A 9,778-nucleotide genomic window follows, 5' to 3' on the forward strand; every position below is an offset into this window, starting at 1 on the left:
TGTTGAGGAAAGTTTTCTTTGGTCAAGGCTGATTTCTACCCCACTACCCACAACCAAAGAAGGTGACTCTCCTTACTATGTAAGCATAGTATAATTGTTTTGTAATTATTCAAGATACAAATATTAGCTTAGTGGGAAAAAAATATGTAGCCGAGAAAACACTAAACAATATCGAGGACAGGTCAGAAAAATGAATATTACATTTTATAACATATTATTACTTATAAAACCCTTTGCCATTCCATCTCTCTTGATCCTGGCTTTAATCATAGCAAGGCAATTTTTACTGATGTGATAACTGAGGAAGGGAATATCTGGCTCAATGTCATAGAGCTAATAAAGAAATTCCTGGAAACTAAATCTACATTTTTTTGCCTCAGTATGCTTTTGTAATTATGAGATCTGGTTCCTGGGTTAAGAGGACAAGCCAAAAGCCCAAAGGATGATTTGCAGGAACTTCTGAATTGATGGAGCTCAAGTTTTACTCTACTTGGGAAACCCTCATCCTGTTGAGAACTCTCTTCAGAGCCTCCTTCACTTCCTTGTTCCTCAGGCTGTAGATCATTGGGTTCAGCATAGGGATGACCACAGTGTAAAATACTGATGCAATCTTGTCCTCCGCAAGGGATTTTCCCATGTTACCTTTCGGCTATATGCATATAAGTGTCCCAAAGAAAAGAGCCACTGCAGTTATGTGAGAAGCACAGGTAGAGAAAGCCTTGGCTTTGCCCCCAGCTGAACGAATCTTCAGAATAGCCAGAATGATGAACAGTTAGGATATAAAAATCACTGAAACGCTGGTTGTAATGACCAAGAAAGCTAAGAGGTAGATCACCCGTTCTCGTGGTCCGGTCTCACTACAGGCAAGCTTCAGCAGAGGTGAGAGGTCACAAAAGAAGAAATCCATATGGTTGGACTTACAGAAGGAGATGGAGAAGGTACACCCAGTGCGGATCACAGAATTGACCATGGCACCACCATATGCCCTAGCCACCAGCCCCAGGCGGGTCTGAGGTGTCTTGGCAGTGGCATAGAGGAGAGGGTTACACACGGCCACGTAGAGGTCATAGGCCATCACGGCCGAAAGGAAACATTCAGTACTAGCACAGAGTGTGAAAAAGAAGAACTGGGTGGTATAGCGCTCAAAGGTGATGACCCTCTTATCAGTACCCAAGGTCTCCAGCAACTGAGGGACAATAACAGAAGAGCAGCAAATGTCCAGAAAGGAAAGGTGGCTGAGGAAGAAGTATGTGGAGGTCTGGAGGCGACGGTCACTCTGAATCAGCACTATCATCCCCAGGTTACCTCGTATGGTGATGAGATAAAGGACCAGAAACACAAAGAAGAGACCCGTCTGCAGCTCTGCCCACAGCTGGAGCCCCATCAAAATGAATTCTGTCACCACAGTGCCATTTTCTGCCATGAATCCTAAATTGCCCACTGAAATAAAAAAATTAAATCTCATTGAAGATAAAATAAGGTGAGCATGGCTTGATTTGATCATTTTCAGTAATGATAATAATCTTTGAGATTTGTAACTCATTTTACATTTTTTACAAACTTTATTTCATTTGATCTTTCAGAGATCCTTGGAAGCACATATTGTTAATCCCACTTTTGAGAGAATAATATGAGGGTCAAAGAGGTAAAGTGACTAGTGCATGATTTCATAGTAAAGAGGCAAAGCCAGAGCTAGAACTCAGATCCTTAGACATTTTCTAACTTCTTACAGGTGGCAAATTGGAAACCTTCATCAGTCTCACTGAAAAGCCAGAAAATACCACTTTGTTGGAGAAAACCTAGTGGTATAGAACTAAGGACATGGGCTTTGATATCAGACCAAAGTTTCCATCCCTTGAGACCTTGGGCAAGTTAATTCAACTTTCTGAACCTCATTCTCCTTGTTGGCTTAATGAGAATGTCAATGCCAATGTCACAATATTACTGTGAAGGACATCACTTATATACTGTACCTAACACTTGGTCCAATTCACACACTTAGAATTATTTTTTTTCTAGATTCCGCAATAATATAACATGCTTCTAGGTTCATGAATACTCTGGAATCTTCTTATCTCCAAGTCCACAGCTCCCTGGAGTCCCAATATCAACTCTCTCTGTGGTTGTTTTGATGTGCACGTGAACCCAATGGGCTTGGATACAAGACAGAGCTGTGAAGAGCAAGCCTGTTGCCTGCCAAGTGTCTTCTTCCTCTCTCTTTCTGCCAAGCAACATGGCCTGGTTTCCAGATTCACTTATTCCAAGGGAACAGTCCCATTATTTTAAAATGCCAGATCATTATCAATCAGTAAGAATCACGAATCAAGCCATTCCAGAATTAGCCGACAAAGCTCCTTAATAGACAAAGCCATCACATCGAGTTTAGAATTCTAATAGAGATGAAGCTCTTGCCAGACATTTAGACAATCTTGTCTCAGTACCTTTGGATGCGGATCAGTTGGGGTACTGGAAATACTGAATGTGGACTTCAAAGGTGATTCTTTTTGTCCTCCTTCCATCCTTGAAACAAAAACTGAATTTGAGAAAGATTTCATAGGATTTTAGATAAATAAGAAAATGAAACTTTCACCAATGTTTGGCAAAACCTGATCTAATGATGAAATAAACGTCAACAGCTGGTGTTTACCCCTCCCCCACTGAGTTCCTGATAATGTAAATATTTAGGAGTTTTTTTTTTTTTTTTTTTACCTTAGGGCCCAATATAATACTGACTTTCAACCAAAACGATAACTCTCTGTGTTCTTGGAATTCACACAAATCATCTTGACCAAAGCGGGAGAAAAAGGGACAGAGAGTATGTTCATTTAATTATTCAATAAGAATCTGCTGAGAACTTACAATGCATTAGGCATGCTTCTGGTTGCTTGGAACAAAACACAAACAATGATCTTTCCCTTGTGGTGTGGTCATTCTAGCAGAAGAGCGAGGCATATACAAAATATGTTTTTTTTTTAAAAAAAAAGAAGTATATTTTTTACCATGATAGAAGATAAGTGCTATGAAACACACACACACACACACACACACACACACACACACACACAGAGCTTTGGGAGATCCAAAGTATGGAGAGGGGTATTAAATAGGATCATCAGGGAAGGTTCATTGAAAAGGTGATATTTCATAGATATGATAGGGATCGGGTAACTATTCATGCTTATTTGCACACATCATTTATCCACAAACAATAGAAAATGAAGACACCAGCAATGGACCACTCTACTTCCATTACACAACCTACAGAGTTCTTCCGGTCCTTGTGAAACACTCTCAAGGCAACTTTGTTCATAAGTGTCAACCTCCTAATACAGAGAGAAGTCCCTAAGGCATTAGAGGCTCAGTAATCAGCCTACCATCACTCAGTGTAAAGGTAAGACTGGAATCCCAGCAATATAGCACAGTGGCTAAGAAAATGGGCCCTGAAGACAGAGCTTGTTCCAAACTCAGTCATTTCTGTTTGTATGACCTTGGGCAAGGTACTTGACCTCTAGCGTCTTAGACTAAATACCCACGCAACAGCAATAACAGTACTGCTGTGCTATGGGAGGTAAAGAGATAACTCATGGAAATACAAGCTGTGCTTAGTACCGGGTAAATACTCAATACACGTAACTGGTACAAAAATGAGTTTTCAGCCACTAGTTTGTTCTGACATTCAGAAATTTCATTGATGCTCATTTTGTTACTGAGTCCAATGAGGCTCAAATGGTTAAACCAACTGTCCCAAGACCACACCAGGACTTTGGCTCTAAATTCATTGTGCTTCCATGAACCAACATATGGCTCATGACTCTGACCCAGGAAGTGAGACACTAGCCGAGCTCCAGGCAACCCCAGCCAGAGATGCACAAGTCGGGAGACCCACCTCATCCCACCACTCCCCTAAGAGACACTTTTAGATCTCCTCTGAGAGAGGGGGACTAGTCTCCTTCGGAGCAGAGTGTCATGGTGGGGGAGGGGCCGCTGATTATGATGAGCCAGGGAGAGTATATGGTAGGAAGGCTGGAAACAGCACCTGGAGGCCTGAAGTTACATCTGCTGTCTGCCGCTGATGTACTATGTAAACTCAAGTAAATATTTTCCCATCTCCAGGTCCGTGTCCTCATGTGAGAAGGCTGCACTCACTAACCTCAAACACTGCATCTTGTTCTACGACTTGGTGGTTCTCTTCTCTTCTTAAAAGTCCCGTGAGAGAGGGAAAGGGCATGTATTAATAACAATAATGAAGAATGGCATTAAAACAGCACTCCCTTTGGGTGAGATCCTGTTCTAGGCGTTTTACATGAACTGCCTCATTGACTTTTCACAATCCCCCAATGCCAGATACTGTTATTATCCTTATTTATAGACTGGAAAATAGAGGCTTGCAGAGGTTAAGTAATTTGGTGAATCAAATTACTTAATCTGTAATTTGGTGGTAGGTAAACCACCAGGCTGGGATTTGAACCACGGTCTGTTGGACTCCAAGGCCATGTTCCCAACAGCTATCCCATTGCTCACGAGTATGGTAATAATGAGTTAACTTCTAGTGAGTGCCAGAAATTTTTCAAGGCTTTAGATACATTAGTGTCTGTGTTTTGGCAAAGAGGAGAGTAAACATAAGTTAAATATAGATTTTGGAAAATGACCCCAGTTCTGAAAACACTGCACATGTTCTCCTTTGTGCAGCATCATCTTTATTGATCTTGTCTCACCTGCAGGGATGGGGGGGCAGAAGAGGTGCACAGGGCTACCATCAGAATCAAACTCTAATCAGGAGTGTACAATGAGGTGGACGGACCTAGAGCCTGGCATACAGAGTGAAGTAAGTCAGAAAGAGAAAGACAAATACCGTACGCTAACACATATATATGGAATTTAAGGGGAAAAAAATGTCATGAAGAACCTAGGGGTGAAACAGGAATTAAGTCACAGACTTACTAGAGAATGGACTTGAGGATATGGGGAGGGGGAAGGGTAAGCTGTGACAAAGCGAGAGAGAGGCGTGGACATGTATACACTACCAAACCTAAGGTAGATAGCTAGTGGGAAGCAGCCGCACGGCACAGGGAGATCGGCTCGGGGCTTTGTGACCGCCTGGAGGGGTGGGATAGGGAGGGTGGGAGGGAGGGAGACGCAAGAGGGAAGAGATATGGGAACATATGTATATGTATAACTGATTCACTTTGCTATAAAGCAGAAACTAACAGACCGTTGTAAAGCAATTATACTCCAATAAAGATGTAAAAAAAGAAAAAAGAGTGTGCAGCCACCAAGGAACCATCACCTCTAGCACAGGTTTGAGTGTCAAGACAAAAGTCACGTGAAACAACCTTGTTCCTGGTTCCTCAACATTTCCCACCTGTACTTTCCCTTTGTCCAAGTCTCACTCCTCATCTTTTATTTATTTTATCTTGCTGCATATCATGCATTTTTTTTTAACATCTTTATTGGGGTATAATTGCTTTACAATGGTGTGTTAGTTTCTGCTTTATAGCAAAGTGAATCAGTTATACATATACATATGTTCCCATATCTCTTCCCTCTTGCGTCTCCCTCCCTCCCACCCTCCCTATCCCACCCCTCCAGGCGGTCACAAAGCCCCGAGCCGATCTCCCTGTGCCGTGCGGCTGCTTCCCACTAGCTATCTACCTTACGTTTGTTAGTGTATATATGTCCATGCCTCTCTCTCGCCCTCTTTATAAGCCACTTTAAGTCTCTTTTGGAAAGAGATATCGATGAATAAATCAAGACAAAATAAAATCACCTGTTTGCCCAAAGCCAGGATCATCTGAATGATCAGCCCTATCAGCATCAGACCAATAACAGTGCTGCCAGAGGACTTTGCCAAATGGGTTCTGGAAACACAGTGCACGAACAGTGGGTCAGCCTAAATCAGACCCATCTGTGGATGATGAAGAAAGGCAGATGCTCAAGGGAGAAAATGGAAAGCTCAGGGGGGGTCTCAAGGTCTTTGCTACTGTAGCCAGTTCCTGAAATCTTCATAAACCCAAATTCTGAGATAGTGACGTGGGACTGCATTTTGAGGCACAGTGAGAAGCATGCAGGGTCTCCTAACCCATAATGCACATTAATGTGATCCTTTTTAGCATCAGGTACATCCATTTTTCAATAGGCAAAGGAAAATGTTAAAGAAAATCAAGGTTGCCAAGCATTTGCTGATCTTCAGAGGAGCTGGAAAATTCGTTCTCTCCAAGAAGAGTTCCAACTTGCCTTGTGATACCTTGTCTAAACTTCTGAACTGGTCCAAAATAATTGATAATTCTAGATAGAACAGCCAATCAGCTTCCTAATAATTATGATTAAAGAAAACCAACAGTAGCTGCACAAAATCTCTAGGCAGGGAGGGGAACCATGGATCGGTGTGGCCTCAGAGGAAAATATTTAGTCCCAGGCAATTTAGATAAACTAAGTTGCGGGGGAAATATGAATGGAACACTGAAGCAGCAGTTTCCTGTTTTTGAAGCCCACAAAATAGTTAAAATTGCTGGGTTTTAAGCATGCACAGGAAGAAAGGGAATCCTTAATGGCATCATTAATGCCACAGTACTGATCAATGTCAGCATTTCACATTCTCAGTGTTCTGTTACCCAATTGTTGTTTTTTTTTAAATAAATTTATTTATCTTTATTTTTGGCTGCGTTGAGTCCTTGTTGCTGTGCATGGGCTTTCTCTAGTTGCAGCGAGTGGGGGCTGCTCTTTGTTGCGGTGTGCGGGCTTCTCACTGCAGTGGCTTCTCTTGTTGTGGAGCACGGGCTCTAGGGCATGTGGGCTTCAGTAGTTGCGGCACGCGGGCTCAGTAGTTGTGGCTCGCGGGCTCTAGAGCGCAGGCTCAGTGGTTGTGGTGCATGGGCTTAGTTGCTCCACGGCATGTGGGATCTTCCAGGACCAGAGATCGAACCCATGTCCCCTGCACTGGCAGGCAGATTCTTAACCACTGCGCCACCAGGGAAGCCCTGCTATCTAATTGTTGATTGGGCACAGAAATATTTCACTTCCAGACACTTCCTGGTGAACCACTAACTCTAGGTTATCTTTCCCCCACATTAGTCATGTCTGCTCAGGACCCACAGCTTGATTTTTATATCAGTCAATAGTAAACACACCTAGACATCTAACTCACACATTCCAAAGCTGAAGGAGAAAGACCATGAGACTGTTTGCTCTTTGGGATTTTATTAACCTCCCCAAAACCACCACTAAATTTCAGAAAACTAAGGAGGGTTTCAGAAGAGAAGAAGTCTAGCAGATGCCCCACCTGCATCTCAGAGCAGAGAAAACACTGGACTAGGGGCCAAGAGGCTAAATATGGATTAATTGAGAAAATCTATGGGAAGATGATTCTCAAAGTAATAGGTTTGCACTTGGAAGGGATTGTTATAAGGGCCCAGACACCAGCTTTATAATAGCACGTACTGTGGAAAATACAGAGCCATGGATCTGAAAAGTATTTATATAGCTCAGCAACACTAATCCACTTAGATCCTCCAAGTCAGGGTTAAAGACATTTTAAAATGGTAAGATATAAAAGTTTGTATGACGTGCCTAAAATTGTGTAGCCTTTGTTCTCGGCTGGAAATATGCAACAAAGATTTCTAAAGGATCTGCCTTTATATTCTGTGCCCAGCAGTGCACTGTCCACTAGGGATGCAGTGATGTACATACATAGAGCTACACAGACATTGGATGACAATGATCCTCCCTGTGCCACTAGAACAGAGCTGGCATCATCTGCTTGTGGTAATTTGAAGAGGAAAAAGGAATAAAGGAACGAGGTACAAGATGCTTTGCCACTCCAAGCGTCAGGGTGGACTTGGGTCCTAAGGATGCTTAAGCGGTGAAAAAAAAAAAAAAAGCAGTTTCTTCCACCAACACTCTGTGTTCAGGTAAAAAGGAGCTCAATCTAGAGATAAAAATAGACTATTCAAGAGCTCCCCTTTTTCCCAGAAACTTGTTTGGCGGAAAACTTTAATAGGTCATTTACTAGTTGAATTTAAACTTATAAATACATAGGAAAGTATTCTCCAGCCAGCCCCACTGAACATAGCAGAAAGGCAGAAACAGCGTGGTGTCATGGAACCAGAATATTTTGAAGTTCTATCACAGTGAGGTCAAGTTCCAGCCAGTCATGTAAATTATCTGGACTTCAGCTGTCTCACCTCTAAGATGGACATGAATACTACCCAAGTCACAGGAGTGCTGCGAGGACGAAATGAGAAGGCCTGTGTTCTCAACAAAGATTGGTTCTCTTGCATACGATGGAAGGTGTGAACTCCCCTCCCCCGAATTACAAATGACTTTCATGATCCCTCACTTAAAAACATTGTACTCCTATTATCCCATCTGACTCTCACATAACCCATTTTGAGGTGAGGAAAGTGGGGACTCAGAGAGGTCAACAGATTTGTCCAAAGGTCACATAGCTAGACAGAAAAGCAGCCAGAACTGAGACCCAGAACCCTTTCCACCGCACCGCCCAATCCCTCAGCTTGGTGGTTATAGTGATACAGATGCCCTGCCTGAAGACGGGAGGTGGAGGCGTGGGGAGATCTGAAAAGTTGACATCTTGAGATTTTCCTCACTTTGTGATCCTACAATGGCATATAAATTCTGTCCAAACACTGACCTCAAATCTCTTACCTTTCTCCTTCACCAATGCCTGCTCACTCTGCCTCATCTGCTCACTGGACAGAGTGTGAAGCAGAATCCTGCAACTTAAAGGTGTTTCTAAAGGTCATGGTCCTGCCCTTTTGCCTTCAGACAGATTAAGTAGCGATGAGGAAAAGAGGCCCCAAACGAGGAGGGTCTTGCGCAGAAGCAAACACCAATGCAAAATGTTGCGAGTGCAGATCTCCTGCAGCCCGACAAGACACTCTTTCTACTGCTTAGGCTGCTTCACCTTTTCAGAGTCTTAGCACAGCTTTTCTGTTGCCCCAGAAGTACTCAAGCCCTCTGCCTCTCAGAGAGTGGTGAGAACAGGTGAACTGCGCCCCCCCCCAACCTTAAAGGGATTGGGAGGGGAGAGGAGTTCTGGTGATGGGGATACCTGGACAGAGCCAGCCTTACAAAGCGTGAGCAGCAGCGTGAGGTCTCTTTAGCTCTGGATGGTTGTTTTTTGTTTGTTTGTTTTTGCGGTACGCGGGTCTCTCACTGTTGTGGCCTCTCCCTTTGCGGAGCACAGGCTCCGGACGCGCAGGCTCAGCGGCCATGGCTCACGGGCCCAGCCGCCCCGCGGCATGTGGGACCTTCCCGGACCAGGGCACGAACCGGTGACCCCTGCATCGGCAGGCGGACTCTCAACCGCTGCGCCACCAGGGAAGCCCTGGATGGGGTTTTTACACCTCCTAACATCCTTAGAGCTTCTCCCAAAGTCAGTGCCCAGCTGACCAGTCCTAAAAGAAAGACCTCGGTTCTCTATGTTTTAGTGGGGCTTAGTGAGCACTCATAGAAAGTAGCTTCACGATCTCTCTCAACTGCAGGAATCTGAGATTTACCTCCCACCCACAGCAGAAATCCTGTCTAGGGCATCTCTGATGGCTGGCCTTTGAGCTAATGGTGACCCTTTCTGACCAATCTTTATGGAGCTGGAACAATTCCAATGATGGGGAAATTATTCTCCCACAAAGGAGCTCATTCTGTTTTAGAGCCTACCTGTAGTTTCCAGCTCTCTCTGTAATGTCAATACCCCCACATTCCAAATACCTGCCAGAATTTTACAAATTTCTTAGAGATTCAACAAGAGCTGCTTCTTGCTCTT

General features: G+C 43.6%; 1 pseudogene; it reads right to left on the minus strand.

The window, feature by feature from the left end:
- Nucleotides 1–481: 481 nt before the first annotated feature.
- LOC103075446 (olfactory receptor 9I1-like) lies at nucleotides 482–1,438 on the minus strand (annotated as a pseudogene).
- Between the last annotated feature and the right edge of the window lie 8,340 nt (nucleotides 1,439–9,778).

This window comes from Lipotes vexillifer, unplaced genomic scaffold, assembly GCF_000442215.2.
Source record: "Lipotes vexillifer unplaced genomic scaffold, Lipotes_vexillifer_v1.1 scaffold977, whole genome shotgun sequence".
In the NCBI taxonomy this organism is placed as follows: Eukaryota; Metazoa; Chordata; class Mammalia; order Artiodactyla; family Lipotidae; genus Lipotes; species Lipotes vexillifer.